Consider the following 16,216-nt stretch of genomic DNA (forward strand, 5'->3'; position numbering starts at 1 on the left):
CTAAAAGGGTATGTAGATGCATTCCCCTCTCTCGTTTCTAGATGACTCCATAGATTGATCTTGGTGATGCGTAGAAATTTTTTATTTTATGCAACGATCCCCATCGGTGGCATCATGAGCCAGGTTTATGCGTAGTTTCTATGCACGAGTAAAACACAAGATTGTTGTGGGCGTTGATTGTGTCAATTTTCTTGCCACTACTAGTCTTATCTTGTTTCAGCGGCATCGTGGGATGAAGCGGCCCGGACCGACCTTACACGTACGCTTACGTGAACAGGTTTCATCGACTGACATGCACTAGTTGCATAAGGTGGCTAGCGGGTGTCTGTCTCTCCCACTTTAGTCGGATCGGATTCGATGAAAAGGGTCCTTATGAAGGGTAAATAGAAATTGGCATATCACGCTGTGGTTTGGCGTAGGTAAGAAACGTTCTTGCTAGAACCCTATTGCAGCCACGTAAAAACATGCAACAACAATTAGAGGACGTCTAACTTGTTTTTGCAGCATATGCCTTGTGATGTGATATGGCCAAAAGGATGTGATGAATGAAATATATGTGATGTATGAGATTGATCATGTTCTTGTAATAGGAATCACGACTTGCATGTTGATGACTATGACAACCGGCAGGAGCCATAGGAGTTGTCTTTATTTTTGTATGACCTGCGTGTCATTGAATAACGTCATGTAATTACTTTACTTTATTGCTAAACTGTTAGCCATAGTAGTAGAAGTAATCGTTGGCATGACAACTTCATGAAGACACGATGATGGAGATCATGGTGTCATGCCGGTGATGATGATGATCATGGCACCCCGAAGATGGAGATCAAAAGGAGCAAAATGATATTGGTCATATCATGTCACTATTTGATTGCATGTGATGTTTATCATGTTTTACATCTTATTTGCTTAGAATGACGGTAGCATAAATAAGATGACCCCTCATAATAATTTCAAGAAAGTGTTCCCCCTAACTGTGCGTCGTTGCGAAAGTTCGTTGTCTCGAAGCACCACGTGATGATCGGGTGTGATAGATTCTAACGTTCACATACAACGGGTGTAAGCCAGATTTACACATGCAAAACACTTAGGTTGACTTGACGAGCCTAGCATGTACAGACATGGCCTCGGAACACAAGAGACCGAAAGGTCGAACATGAGTCGTATACAAGATACGATCAACATGAAGATGTTCACCGATGATGACTAGTCCATCTCACGTGATGATCGGACACGGCCTAGTTGACTCGGATCATGTATCACTTAGATGACTGATACGTCTCCAACATATCTACAATTTTTGATTGCTCCATGCTACTTTATCTACTGTTTTGGACTATATTGGGCTTTATTTTCCACTTTTACATTATTTTTGGGACTAACCTATTAACCGGAGGCCCAGCCCAGAATTGTTGTTTTTTGCCTATTTCAGTGTTTCGTAGAAACGGAATATCAAACGGAGTCCAAACGGAATGAAACCTTCGGGAACGTGATTTTCTCACCGAACGTGATCCAGGAGACTTGGACCCTGCTCCAAGGAACAATAGAGGCGGTCACGAGGGTGGGGGGCGCCCCCCCCAGGGCGCGCCCCCTGCCTCGTGGCCCCCCTGTTGCTCCACCGACGTACTCCTTCCTCCTATATATACCTACGTACCGCCAAACGATCAGAACAGGAGCCAAAAACCTAATTCCACCGCCGCAACCTTCTGTATCCACGAGATCCCATCTTGGGGCCTGTTCCGGAGCTCCGCCGGAGGGGGCATCCACCACGGAGGGCTTCTCCATCAACACCATAGCCCCTCCGATGAAGTGTGAGTAGTTTACTTCAGACCCTCGGTTCCATAGCTAGTAGCTAGAAGGCTTCTTCTCTCTTTTTGTATCTCAATACAATGATCTCCCCCTCTCTCGTGGAGATCTATTCGATGTAATCTTCTTTTTGCGGTGTGTTTGTTGAGACCGATGAATTGTGGGTTTATGATCCAGCTTATCTATGAATAATATTTGAATCTTCTCTGAATTCTTTTATGTATGATTGAGTTATCTTTGCAAGTCTCTTCGAATTATCTGTTTAGTTTGGCCAACTAGATTGGTAGTTCTTGCAATGGGAGAAGTGTTTAGCTTTGGGTTCAATCTTGCGGTGTCCTTTCCTAGTGATAGAAGGGGCAGCAAGGCACATATTGTATTGTTGCCATCGAGGATAACAAGATGGGTTTTTTATCATATTGCGTGAATTTATCCCTCTACATCATGTCATCTTGCTTAAGGTGTTACTCTGTTTTTAACTTAATACTCTAGATGCATGCTGGATAGCGGTCGATGAGTGGAGTAATAGTAGTAGATGCAGAATCGTTTTGGTCTACTTGTCTTGGACGTGATGCCTATATACATGATCATACCTAGATATACTCATAATTATGCTCAATTTTGTCAATTGTCAACAGTAATTTGTTCACCCACTGTAGAATGTCTATGCTCTTGAGAGAAGCCACTAGTGAAACCTATGGCCCCCGGGTCTATTCTCATCATATCAATCTCCATTACTTTATTACTTGCTTTGTTTTTACTTTGCCTTTTACTTTTCACTTTGCATCTATATACCAAAAATACCAAAAATATTATTTATCATCTCTATCAGATCTCACTCTCGTAAGTGACCGTGAAGGGATTGACAACCCCTAACTGCGTTGGTTGTGAGGAGCTATCGTTTTGTGTAGGTACGAGGGACTTGTGTTTAGTCTCCTACTGGATTGATACCTTGGTTCTCAAAAACTGAGGGAAATACTTATGCTACTTTGCTGCATCATCCTCTCCTCTTCGGGGAAATCCAACGTAGTGCTCAAGAGGTAGCAAGAAGAATTTCTGGCGCCGTTGCCGGGGAGGCTCACGCAAGAGCAAGTCAACCATACCAAGTACCCATCACAATCCCTATCTCTCGCATTATATTATTTGCCATTTGCCTCTCGTTTTCCTCTCCCCCACTTCACCCTTGCCATTTTATTCGCCCTCTCTTTCCCAATCTCCTTCTCTTTTTCCCGTTTGCCTTTTCCCGTTGCCTTTTTTGTTGCTCGTTTGCTTGCTTGTCGTAATGTCTAATTCCTTATCCGCTCCCATGTCTCCCGAGTTTGAAGTTCTTCACTTCAAGCAAAGGCAAGGAGAAAATCTAAAAGACGCTTGGTATAGAATTTGCAATGCTCAAAATAGATCTACCAGGAAGCAATCTACTTCAGTTCTTCTTCATAATTTTTACGTAGGTGCTAATCCTTGGTATAGATATATCCTTGATACCATTACCAGGGGGAATTTTTTGGGTAGCCATACTTTTGATTCTTATAATGCTTTAATAGATTTATTTGGCTCACCACCTCTCTTGATTAATGGAACTATGTTAACTTTGGAGCATGTTATGCAAAGACTTAAAATTATTGAGAATAAAGTTGCTACCATTGAATCAATTGAAAATCTTGATAAAAAGATCCACAATCAAATTACCCAATATGGATCTAAGGTATGAATGACTTTGAAAAATATTAAAGAAAAAGAACCCATAGTTAATGAGAAAATAAATCTAGATTCTACAAGAATCGATAAACTTGAGGGTATCATTACCAACTTGGGAACCACTTTTTCTTCCGTACAAAATACTCCAAGTTCGTCTACTAAAAATACTAAACTTATTTATGTTCCTAAGAATAAGGGTGAATCATCTAGTAAGGAAACTATGGATCTTAAATCTATAAGTGTTCATCCCAATCTTTTTACCATCATTAAGGAACCATTTGCTATGAATGAATTTTTCGATCTTTTGCCTAAAAATCTGACAACTACTAGAAAGAAAGAAAATTTTAAAGGAGGTAGATGCCTCATTGAAGAATTGCCTACCAAAGATGGCAATACCTAGATCTATTCTTGCTTTTATGCCTAGATAGGGGCGTTAAATGATAGCGCTTGTTGGGAGGCAACCCAATTTTTTTTTGCTTCTGTTTAGGAATAAATAATCCATCTAGCCTCTCTTTAGATGTGGTTTTATCTTTTAATTAGTGTTTGTGCCAAGTAGAACCTATAGGATAACCTACGATGATAGTTGATTTGATTCTGCTGAAAAACAGAAACTTTGCACGCATGAATATAATTTTGTTAAATCACAGAAACATGCTTTTGCGTTGATTCTTGAGGCAAGAGCACCGGAGACCCATAAACTTGCAACAGATGTGATGGTTTAGTCCATAAACTTGTGAAAGGTGATCAAACCATCCTTAAACTTGCATTGCATGGGATGATTTAGTCCAGAGCCAATCACAAGTGGACAAATGGCGCCTTGCTGGCTGCGTCGTTGCGAAGCCGCTCGCCCCAACATTTTTGCGAAAAAACCCTTGACCTTTCTAGAAATCACATGCAAGGTATAATCTAGCTTATGTTTAGACGCACACGGCACAATCCAGCTTATGTTTAGGCGGGCGCAGTACAATCACGCGCGTGGGGTAAAAACTCCTTTGTCCTCCAAATCTCCTCCTCTTACTTTGTCTACTACATTCGTCCTAGTTTGTTGGTTTCCTTAGTATTTTGTGTCAAACTTTGACCATTAATTTACCTAAGAAAATGGTAATGCATATCACCAAAAATTATATCGTTGGATTTGTATCTGAACATAGTTTTCAATATTGTTATTTTTGTAACATGCATTAATATTTTGTTAGTTGGTCAAAATTTAACACAAAATGCGAAGGGGGCTAATAAACCAGGACGTAGGTAGTATTTTATAACTCTTGTTTGGGCTACATTACGGTAGCTACGTGAGCTGACCGGCCACAAGCCTAATCAATTATCTCGACCAACAAAAGTGAATAGTTCACAAAAAAATGTATGTGAATTGTTTTGCACGTGTGTGTCTTTTAAAAAAGATGCCTTTTATTTCACTTATTTTTTTTGTTTTAAATTTATTCGTACTTTATTCATTTGCATCTGGGAAAAGTAGAAAATTATAAATTCAAGCCAGAACACGCGGCAAAAAAAGGTAAAAAGTACAAAAGAAACCTCTAGTTACACACATATTGCCGCGCTAGCAGTTGCGCGTGGAGTGAGTCGTATGTAATTAGTTGCATATTTAGTGATGGACATGTAACTGGCAGTTACATATGTGCCCTGCTACATTGTCCACGCCGTTGTGCACGGCGCGGTCATGGATGCGTACACGATCCTTGCGCGGGTCTGATCATGTCACCTTCGGCGTCGACGAAGGCCGGTGCTAAATGTTGTGCCGGCCACATCGTTATGCTCGACGCGGTTGTCCATGTGTATGTCATCCTTGCGATGGTGTGCATGGCGAAGGAGAGCTACAGAGCTCAAGTACGTGTGTGCATGGCATGCCGTCATACGTACTCTAGGAAAAAAATCCAATGTGTAAATTCGTACTCGTCACCCGCAAAAAATAAATAAATCATGTCGGTTGATATCAAGTTAGACATGTCATGCCATGCCCATACCGATTCATACTCCCCACGGCCGAGAACAATCTCTCGTGCCTTGCTGCTCTCCGGGCGCCGGCTGGACGTCTTTGAGATCACCAACATGTGGGTGTTGGACACCCTCGTGCTCCCGTTGTTTCACGCCCGGCTGCGTGATCGTGACTTCAAGGCGCAAGACGAGGTCATGGAGATTATCCGGCCATCTCCTCCATGACCGCCGGCTCATACACAAGCTCGGCCTCCGTCAGATGCTCTTTGTCCTCGTCGCTGATTCTGCGATTCACCTAAGCGACCACCGCACGCCCATACGTCCGCTCCAGCCACGCTCCCCGCGCTACTGCTCCTGCGTCGGAGAACATCAGTTATGTGCAGCAGGGGCCAGGCGACGACCGCCGTGAATTGAACCGTGGTCGATCCCATCCAGACGAGCGCTACATACAGATACAGGTATGGGCCTACGGAGAAAGGAAAGGAATATATAGTTGTTTAGATTTGTTTTGGAGACGCGAGAGACAAAGAACGGTGCAGCCGTAGGATGTTATGCCAATGGTTGCAGCACACAGATGGGTGTTGGGAAAAGACAAAGCAAGAGGAGGAGATTAGGAGGACAAAGGGGTTTTACTGCGCGCCCAAACATAAGCTGGATTGTACAGTGCGCATGATTTCCAGAAAGGTCAAGGGTGGTTTTGTAAAAATGCCAGGGTGAACAGTTGTGCCACGATGCGGCCAACGTGGTGCCATTTGTCCATTTCTGATTGGTTGTGGACTAAATCTTCACCTACATTGCAAGTTTATGGATGACTTGATCACCTTTTGCAAGATTATGGACTAAACCATCACATCCATTGCAAGTTTCTGGGTCTCTAGTGCTCTTGCCTCTTTATTCTTTTTGCTGCTGTTCCATAAACAAATTGTCTAGGACTTCCTATTTTGGTAGGATTTTTAGAGTTCCAGAAGTTTGCATTAGTTACAGATTACTACAGACTGTTCTGTTTTTGACAGATTCTGTTTTGCGTGTGTTGTTTGCTTATTTTGATGAATCTATGGCTAGTAAAATAGTTTATAATCCATAGAGAAGTTGGAATATAGTAGGTTTAACACCAATATAAATAAAGAATGAGTTCATTACAATACCTTTAAGTAGTCTTTTGTTTCCTTTTTCTAACGGAGCTCACGAGATTTCTATTAAGTTTTGTGTTGTGAAGTTTTCAAGTTTTGGGTGAATTCTTTTGATGGGTTATGGAACAAGGAGTGGCAAGAGCCTAAGCTTCGGGATGCCCATGGCACCCCCAAGATAATCCAAGGACACCAAAAAGTCAAAGCTTGGGGATGCCCCAGAAAGCATCCCCACTTTCGTCTACTTCCATTGGTAATTTACTTGGAGCTATATTTTTATTCACTACATGATATGTGTTTTACTTGGAGCGTCTTGTATTATTTGCGTCTTTGCTTGTTAGTTTACCACAATCATCCTTGCTGTACACACCTTTTGAGAGAGCCATACATGAAGTGGAATTTTCTAGAATACTCTATGTGCTTCACTTATATATTTTGAGCTTGATAGTTTTGCTCATAGTGCTTCACTTATATCTTTTGAGCGTGATAATTTTTGCTCTAGTGCTTCACTTAGATCTTTTAGAGCACGGCAGTGGATTTGTTTTAAAGAAACTATTGATCTCTCATGCTTCACTTAGATTATTTTGAGAGTCATTAATAGCATGGTAATTTGCTTAATATTAATACACTTGGTATTCAAGATATGTGAAACTTTCTTTTGAGTGTGTTGAATACTAAGATAAGTTTGATGCTTGATAATTGTTTTGAGATATGGAGGTGATAATATCAAAGTCATGCTAGTTGAGTAATTGTGAATTTGAGAAATGCTTGTGTTGAAGTTTGCAAGTCCCGTAGCATGCACGTATGGTTAAAGTTGTGTAACAAATTTGAAACATGAAGTGTACCTGGCTTGTGCATCCTTATGAGTGGCGGTCGGGGACGAGCGATGGTATTTTCCTACCAATCTATCCCCCTAGGAGCATGCGCGTAGTACTTGATTTTTGATGACTTCTAAATTTTTGCAATAAGTATATGAGTTCTTTTGACTAATGTTGAGTCCATGGATTATACACACTTTTACCTTTCCGCCTTTGCTAGCCTCTTCGGTACCGTGCATTTCCCTTTCTCACCTTGAGAGTTGGTGCAAACTTCGCCGGTGCATCCAAACCCCGTGATACGATACGCTCTATCACACATAAACCTCCTTATATCTTCCTCAAAACAACCACCATACCTACCTATCATGGCATTTCCATAGCCATTCCGAGATATATTGCCATGCAACTTCCATCATTATCATCATGACATACATCACTTTTGTCATATTGCCATTGCATGATCATGTAGTTGACGTCGTATTTGTGGCAAAGCCACCGTGCATTATTTTTCATACATGTCACTCTTGATTCATTGCACCATCCCGGTACACCGCCGGAGGCATTCATATAGAGTCATATCTTGTTCTAAGTTTTGAGTTGTAATCCTTATGTTGTAATCAATAGAAGTGTGATGATCATCATTATTAGAGCATTGCCCAAAAAGAAAAAAAAGAAAAAAAAGAAGAAAGGCAAAAAAAAGGCCAAAAAAATAAAAATAAAAAAAATAAAAAGGGCAATGCTACTATCTCTTTTTCCACACTTGTGCTTCAAAGTAGCACCTTGTTTCTTCATGTAGTGAGTCTCATATATTGTGCTTCAAAGTAGCACCTTGTTCTTCATGTAGTGAGTCTCATAAGTTGTCTTTTTATACTAGTGGGAATTTTTCATTATAGAACTTGGCTTGTATATTCCTACGATGGGCTTCCTCAAATGCCCTAGGTCTTCATGAGCAAGCGAGTTGGATGCACACCCACTAGTTTTCTTTTGTTGAGCATTCATAGCTCTAGTGCATCCGTTGCATGGCAATCCCTACTCCTCATGTTGACATCAATTGATGGGCATCTCCATAAGCCGTTGATTATCCTCGTCAATGTGAGACTTTCTCTTTTTTTGTCTTCTCCACACAATCCCCATCATCATATTCTATTCCACCTATAGTGCTATATCCATGGCTCACGCTCATGTATTGCGTGAAGGTTGAAAAAGTTTGAGATTATTTAAGTATGAAACAATTGCTTGGCTTGTCATCGGGGGTATAGAAGTTGGGAACATCTTTGTGTGACGAAAATGAAGCATAGCCTAACTATATGATTTTGTAGGGATGAACTTTCTTTTGCCATGCTATTTTGAGAAGACATGATTACTTTGATTAGTATGCTTGAAGTATTATTATTTTTATGTCAATATGAACTTTTGTCTTGAATCTTTCGGATCTGAATATTCATGCCACGATTAAGAAGATTTACATTGAAATTATGCCAAAGTATCACTCCGCATCAAAAATTCTTTTTTATCATTTACCTACTCGAGGACAAGCAGGAATTAATCTTGGGGATGCCTGACAGGTCTCCAACGTATCTATAATTTTTGATTGCTCCATGCTACTTTATCTACTGTTTTGGACTATATTGGGCTTTATTTTCCACTTTTATATTACTTTTGGGACTAACCTATTAACCGGAGGCCTAGCCCAGAATTGCTGTTTTTTTGCCTATTTGAGTGTTTCGAAGAAACGAAATATCAAACGGAGTCCAAACGGAATGAAACCTTCGGGAACATGATTTTCTCACCGAACGTGATCCAGGAGACTTGGACCCTGCTCCAAGGAACAACAGAGGCGGTCACGAGGGTGGGCCCCCCTAGGGCGCGCCCCCTGCCTGGTGGCCCCCATGTTGCTCCACCGACGTACTCCTTCCTCCTATATATACCTACGTACCCCCAAATGATCAGAACATGAGCCAAAAACCTAATTCCACCGCCGCAACCTTCTGTATCCACGAGATCCCATCTTGGGGCCTGTTCCGGAGCTCTGCCGGAGGGGGCATCCACCACGGAGGGCTTCTCCATCAACACCATAGCCCCTCCGATGAAGTGTGAGTAGTTTACTTTAGACCTTCGGGTCCATAGCTAGTAGCTAAATGGCTTCTTCTCTCTTTTTGGATGTAATCTTCTTTTTGCGGTGTGTTTGTTGAGACCGATGAATTGTGGGTTTATGATCCAGCTTATCTATGAATAATATTTGAATCTTCTCTGAATTCTTTTATGTATGATTGAGTTATCTTTGCAAGTCTCTTCAAATTATCCGTTTGGTTTGGCCAACTAGATTGGTAGTTCTTGCAATGGGAGAAGTGTTTAGCTTTGGGTTCAATCTTGCGGTGTCCTTTCCTAGTGACAGAAGGGGCAGCAAGGCACGTATTGTATTGTTGCCATCGAGGATAACAAGATGTTTTTTTATCATATTGCATGAATTTATCCCTCTACATCATGTCATCTTGCTTAAGGCGTTACTCTGTTTTTAACTTAATACTCTAGATGCATGCTGGATAGCGGTCGATGAGTGGAGTAATAGTAGTAGATGCAGAATCGTTTCGGTCTACTTGTCTTGGACGTGATGCCTACATACATGATCATACCTAGATATACTCATAATTATGCTCAATTCTGTCAATTGCTCAACAGTAATTTGTTCACCCACCGTAGAATGTCTATGCTCTTGAGAGAAGCCACTAGTGAAACCTATGGCCCCGGGGTCTATTCTCATCATATCAATCTCCATTACTTTATTACTTGCTTTGTTTTTACTTTGCCTTTACTTTTCACTTTGCATCTATGTACCAAAAATACCAAGAATATTATTTATCATCTCTATCAGATCTCACTCTCGTAAGTGACCGTGAAGGGATTGACAACCCCTAATCGCGTTGGTTGCGAGGAGCTATCGTTTTGTGTAGGTACGAGGGACTTGTGCGTGGTCTCCTACTGGATTGATACCTTGGTTCTCAAAGACTGAGGGAAATACTTACACTACTTTGCTGCATCATCCTCTCCTCTTCGGGGAAATCCAACGCAATGCTCAAGAGGTAGCAATGATTAGAGGGATGTCTATCTGAGTGGGAGTTCATTAAATAATTTGATTGGATGAACTTAATTATCAGGAACTTGGTCTAAAACTTTTGCAATATGTCTTGTAGATCAAATGGCCCACACTAATGTTGCCCTCAACTTCAACGCGCTCCTAGAGAAAACCAAGCTAAAAGACGATGACAGCAACTATACGGACTGGGTTGGATGAACTTAATTATCAGGAACTTGGTCTAAAACTTTTGCAATATGTCTTGTAGATCAAATGGCCCACACTAATGCTGCCCTCAACTTCAACGCGCTCCTAGAGAAAACCAAGCTGAAAGACGATGACATCAACTATACGGACTGGGTCCGGAACTTGAGGATCATCCTCATAGCTGCCAAGAAAGCACATGTCCTAGATGCACCGCTAGGTGAAGCACCCGTTTTCCCAGCAACTCAAGACGTTATGAACGCCTGGCAGTCGCGTAGTGATGATTACTCCCTGGTTTAGTGGGGCATGCTTTACATCTTAGAATCGGGGCTCCAAAAGCGTTTTGAGCAGCATGGAGCATATGAGATGTTCCAAGAGCTGAAAATGGTTTTCAAAGCTCATGCCAGGGTCGAGAGATATGAAGTCTCCGACAAGTTCTACAGTTGTAAGATGGAGGAGAATGGTTCTGTCAACGAGCACATACTCAAAATGTCTGGGTTGCATAACCGCTTGTCTCAGCTGGGAGTTAATCTCCCGGATGACGCGGTCATTGACAGAATCCTCCAGTCGCTCCCACCTAGCCAAAAGAGCTTTGTGATGGACTACAACATGCAGGGGATGGTGAAAACCATTCCTGAGGTATTTTCAATGCTGAAATCAGCAGAGGTGGAGATCAAAACGGAACATCAAGTGTTGATGGTCAATAAAACCACTAGTTTAAAGAAAGGCAAGGGTAAGAAGAACTTCAAGAAGGACGGCAAGGGAGTTGCCGCGCCCGGTAAGCAGTTGTCGGGAAGAAGCCAAAGCATGGACCCAAACCTGAGACTAAGTGCTTTTATTGCAAGGGAAGCGGGTACTGGAAGCGGAACTGCCAAGTACTTAGTGTGACGCCCCCGATTCAATCGTACACTAATCATACACGCAAACGTGTACGATCAAGATCAGGGACTCATGGGAAGATATCACAACACAACTCTAAAAAAAAATAAGTCATACAAGCATCATAATACAAGCCAGGGGCCTCGAGGGCTCGAATACAAGTGCTCGATCAAAGACGAGTCAGCAGAAGCAACAATATCTGAGTACAGACATAAGTTAAACAAGTTTGCCTTAAGAAGGCTAGCACAAACTGGGATACAGATCGAAAGAGGCGCAGGCAGACCTCCGGTGTAGTAGGAGTCATCATCGACGATGGCGTCTGGCTCCTGGACTCGAGCATCTGGTTGCGACAACCAGAAAGAAAGGAAAGGGGGAAAAGGGGGGAGAAAGCAACCGTGAGTACTCATCCAAAGTACTCGCAAGCAAGGATCTACACTACATATGCATGGGTATATGTGTGAAGGGCCATATCAGTGGACTGAACTGCAGAATGCCAGAATAAGAGGGGGATAGCTAGTCCTTCGAAGACTACGCTTCTGGCAGCCTCCGTCTTGCAGCATGTAGTAGAGAGTAGACTGAAGTCCTCCAAGTAGCATCTCCAAGTAGCATCGCATAGCATAATCCTACCCGGCGATCCTCTCCTCGTCGCCCTGTAGAAAAGCGATCACCGGGTTGTATCTGGCACTTGGAAGGGTGTGTTTTATTAAGTATCCGGTTCTAGTTGTCATAAGGTCAAGGTACAACTCCAAGTCGTCCTGTTACCGAAGATCACGGCTATTCGAATAGATTAACTTCCCTGCAGGGGTGCACCACATAACCCAACACGCTTGATCCCATTTGGCCGGGCACACTTTCCTGGTCATGCCCGGCCGCGGAAGATCAACACGTCGCAGCCCCACCTAGGCACAACAGAGAGGCCAGCACGCCGGTCTAAACCTAAGCGCACAGGGGTCTGGGCCCATCGCCCTTAGCACACATGCACGTTGCGAGGGCGGCCGAAAGCAGAACTAGCCCCCTTAATACAAGAGCAGGCTTACGTTCCAATCCGGCGCGCGCCGCTCAGTCGCTGGCGTCACGAAGGCTTCGGCTGATACCACGACGCCGGGATACCCATAACTACTCCCGCGTAGATGGTTAGTGCGTATAGACCAAATGGCCAGACTCAGATCAAATACTAAGATCTCGTTAAGCGTCTTAAGTATCCGCGAACGCCGACCAAGGCCAGGCCCACCTCTCTCCTAGGCGGTCTCAACCTGCCCTGTCGCTCCGCCATAAAGTAACAGTCGGGGGCCGTCGGGAACCCAGGCCCACCTCTACCGGGATGGAGCCACCTGTCCTTTCAGCCCCCATCTCCGAACAGTATCACAGGTAATGTAATAGTGTAAAGTATATGTAGTATATGCCCGTGATCACCTCCCGAAGTGATCACAGCCCAGTAGTATAGCATGGCAGACGGACAAGAGTGTAGGGCCACTGATGGAACACTAGCATCCTATACTAAGCAGTAGGATAGCAGGTAAAGGTAACAACAGTAGTAGCAAGGACAGGCTATGCAGCAGTATAGGATTAACTGAAAGCAGTAACATGCTACACTACTCTAATGCAAGCAGTATAGAGAAGAGTAGGCGATATCTGGTGATCAAAGGGGGGGCTTGCCTGGTTGCTCTGGCAAGAGAGAGGGGTCGTCAACACTGTAGTCAAACTGGGCAGCAGCAGCGTCGGTCTCGGTGTCTAGCGGAAGAAGAGGGGAAGAAACAATGCATATTTAAGCAAACAGATGCATGACGATGCAAAGCGTGAAGCTAGTCGTGCCCTAACGCGGTATGAGGTGATGCCGGTGAAGGGGGGAAACATCCGGGAAAGTATCCCCGGTGTTTCGTGTTTTCGGGCAGAGGAGCCGGAGGGGGAAAGTTGCGAGTTCGATAGGTTAGGGATGCGTGGCGGACGAACGGGCTGCGTTTTCGGGTTCGTCTCATCGTTCTGAGCAACTTTCATGTAGAAAGTATTTTAATCCGAGTTACGGATTAAAAGATATGATGTTCTAAAGATTTTATTAATTTCTGGAATTTAATTAATTATTTAAATCCAACATTATCCAGAATAGTAAATGATGACGTCAGCATGATATCAGAGTGATGTCAGCAGTCAACATTGACCATTGACCTGGTCAACCTGATGTGTGGGTCCCAGTTGTCATTGACTGTTAACTAACCTAACAGATTAATTAACTAACCTAAGTGATTAGGTTAACCTAATGAGGATTAATTAATTAATTAACATTATTATTATTATTATTATAAAATTCTTTTCTTCCTTTTTTTTAATAAAATGTTCTGGGGGCTGGGCCCCGCTGGCAGTGGCCCATCTGGCCACTGGAGCGGGCTATCGGGGCTGCAGGAGCGGGGCGCTCGCCCGAACGGGCACGAGCGAGAGGACGCTAGGGGGCGAGGCCGTGGCCACGGCGGGGCTCGTCGGCCGGCCGTTTCCGGCGACGAAAGCCGGCGCGGCGGGGAGGCGGCCGCACGGCGAGGGGCCCGGCAGGGCGCGCGAGGAAGGCAGCAGGGGCGTCCGTCCAACGGGGCACGACAAGGTCGTGGGTGCTCCGGGGCGCAGACAGAGGCCGTGGCCAGGGGCGCAGCCGGCCGGAGCAAGGGGCGGCCAGGCGGCGGGCGCCGGCCGTGGCAAGGAGGCCGGCCAGTGAGTGGAGGGGGAGAGCGGGTCGCGACCGGAGCCGGGCGAGGGTAGCCACCGGCGTGTGAAGGCGGGAAGGGCGGGGCGTGGCCCGCGGCAGAGGCGGGGCTCACGGCGACGGGCGCGGCAGACGCGGCGGACGCGAGCCCGTCCGGAGCTCGGGCGCGGGGCGTATGGGGGAAAGGAGGGCGCGCGGCGCGGGCGGGTCGACCGCGGTGCCGCAACAGCATCGCACGGGGCGAGGAAAAGAGAGGAGGGGCGCGGCTCACAGCGGGTTAGCAAGGACGAGGCAGCGTGTGTCGTGGAGGAGGACGGGGACGTTGTCGGCATGGAGGAGGCAGTCCGGTGGGGAGGCGTGGTCGAGGCGGCATTCCGGGCGACGATGACGTGGTCCCGTGGCGTCGAGGGCGCAGTCGCCTCGACGAGGAGCACCATCGAGTGAGAGGGAACGGGGGCGCGAGGACAAGGGCAGGGGCCGGCGAGGTCCGGCAACGGGAAGGGCGGCGGCGTCCGGGGAGTGACGACGTTGGGGGGCGGCGGCGACCGGGCGTTGGCCCGATCTCGATCCCGTTCTGGATGGGGAAAAGGGGATCGTGGGGAGTGGGGGGCGAGTGGTGGAGTAGTGGGCGCGGTTAGGGTTTCGGGGTGGCTCAAGGGGGGGGGGGGTTATAGGGGGCGGCTGGGCCGGCCTGGTTGGCCCGATGGCTAGCTGGGCCGAGGCCCAGCGAGGGGGGTTTCCCCTTTCTTTTACTTTTGTTTAATCTTTCCTTTTCTGTTTTCTGTTTTACTTTAGTTCCTCTTTTATTTTAGTTTTATAAACTATACCACTAGCCCCTAAATTAGTATTTATAAATACTCTATTGCCACATTAATTTCTCATACCTAATAAATTAGTTTAATGTTTTAATATTTATAAAATGCATTTAATTATTTGTTTAAGCCACTGTTTTATTTATTTTAGTGCTTTTAATTATTTTATAAAAATGTGATCCTCCACCATAATTACCTATGCATTATTTGCCACCTCTAGAACATTTTAATTTTAATGTTTGAAAACTTTACCGTTTGACTTGATTTTGAATTTTGAATTCAAACGGGATTGAATCATCGCGAGGTTTATCACAGTAAGAGTGGTGACATGGCATCATTAGCAGAGGTTACTGTAGCTTGATTATCCGGGCGTCACACTTAGCGGACAAGAAGGCCGGCAACACCAAAGGTATATATGATATACATGTAATTGATGTGTACCTTACCAGTATCGTAGTAGCTCCTGGGTATTTGATACCGATGCGGTTGCTCATATTTGTAACTCAAAACAGGAGCCGCGGAATAAGCGGAGACTGGCGAAGGACGAGGTGACGATGCGCGTCGGGAATGGTTCCAAGGTCGATGTGATCGCCGTCGGCACGCTACCTCTACATTTACCTACGGGATTAGTTTTAAACCTCAATAATTGTTATTTAGTGCCAGCTTTGAGCATGAACATTGTATCTGGATCTCGTTTAATACGAGATGGCTACTCATTTAAATCCGAGAATAATGGTTGTTCCATTTATATGAGAGACATGTTTTATGGTCATGCCCCGCTGGTCAATGGTTTATTCTTAATGAATCTCGAACGTGATGTTACACATATTCATAGTGTGAATACCAAAAGATGTAAGGTTGATAACGATAGTCCCACATACTTGTGGCACTGCCGCCTTGGTCACATTGGTGTCAAACGCATGAAGAAGGTCCATGCTGATGGAATTTTAGAGTCTCTTGATTAGGAATCATTTGCCACATGCGAACCATGCCTCATGGGCAAAATGACCAAGACTCCGTTCTCCGAAACAATGGAGCGAGCAACCAACTTATTGGAAATCATACATACTGATGTGTGCGGTCCAATGAGCGTTGAGGCTCACGGAGGCTATCGTTATGTCCTCACTCTCACTGATGACTTAAGTAGATATGGGTATGTC

Source organism: Triticum aestivum, chromosome 3B (assembly GCF_018294505.1).
Source record: "Triticum aestivum cultivar Chinese Spring chromosome 3B, IWGSC CS RefSeq v2.1, whole genome shotgun sequence".
NCBI classification, from domain to species: domain Eukaryota; kingdom Viridiplantae; phylum Streptophyta; class Magnoliopsida; order Poales; family Poaceae; genus Triticum; species Triticum aestivum.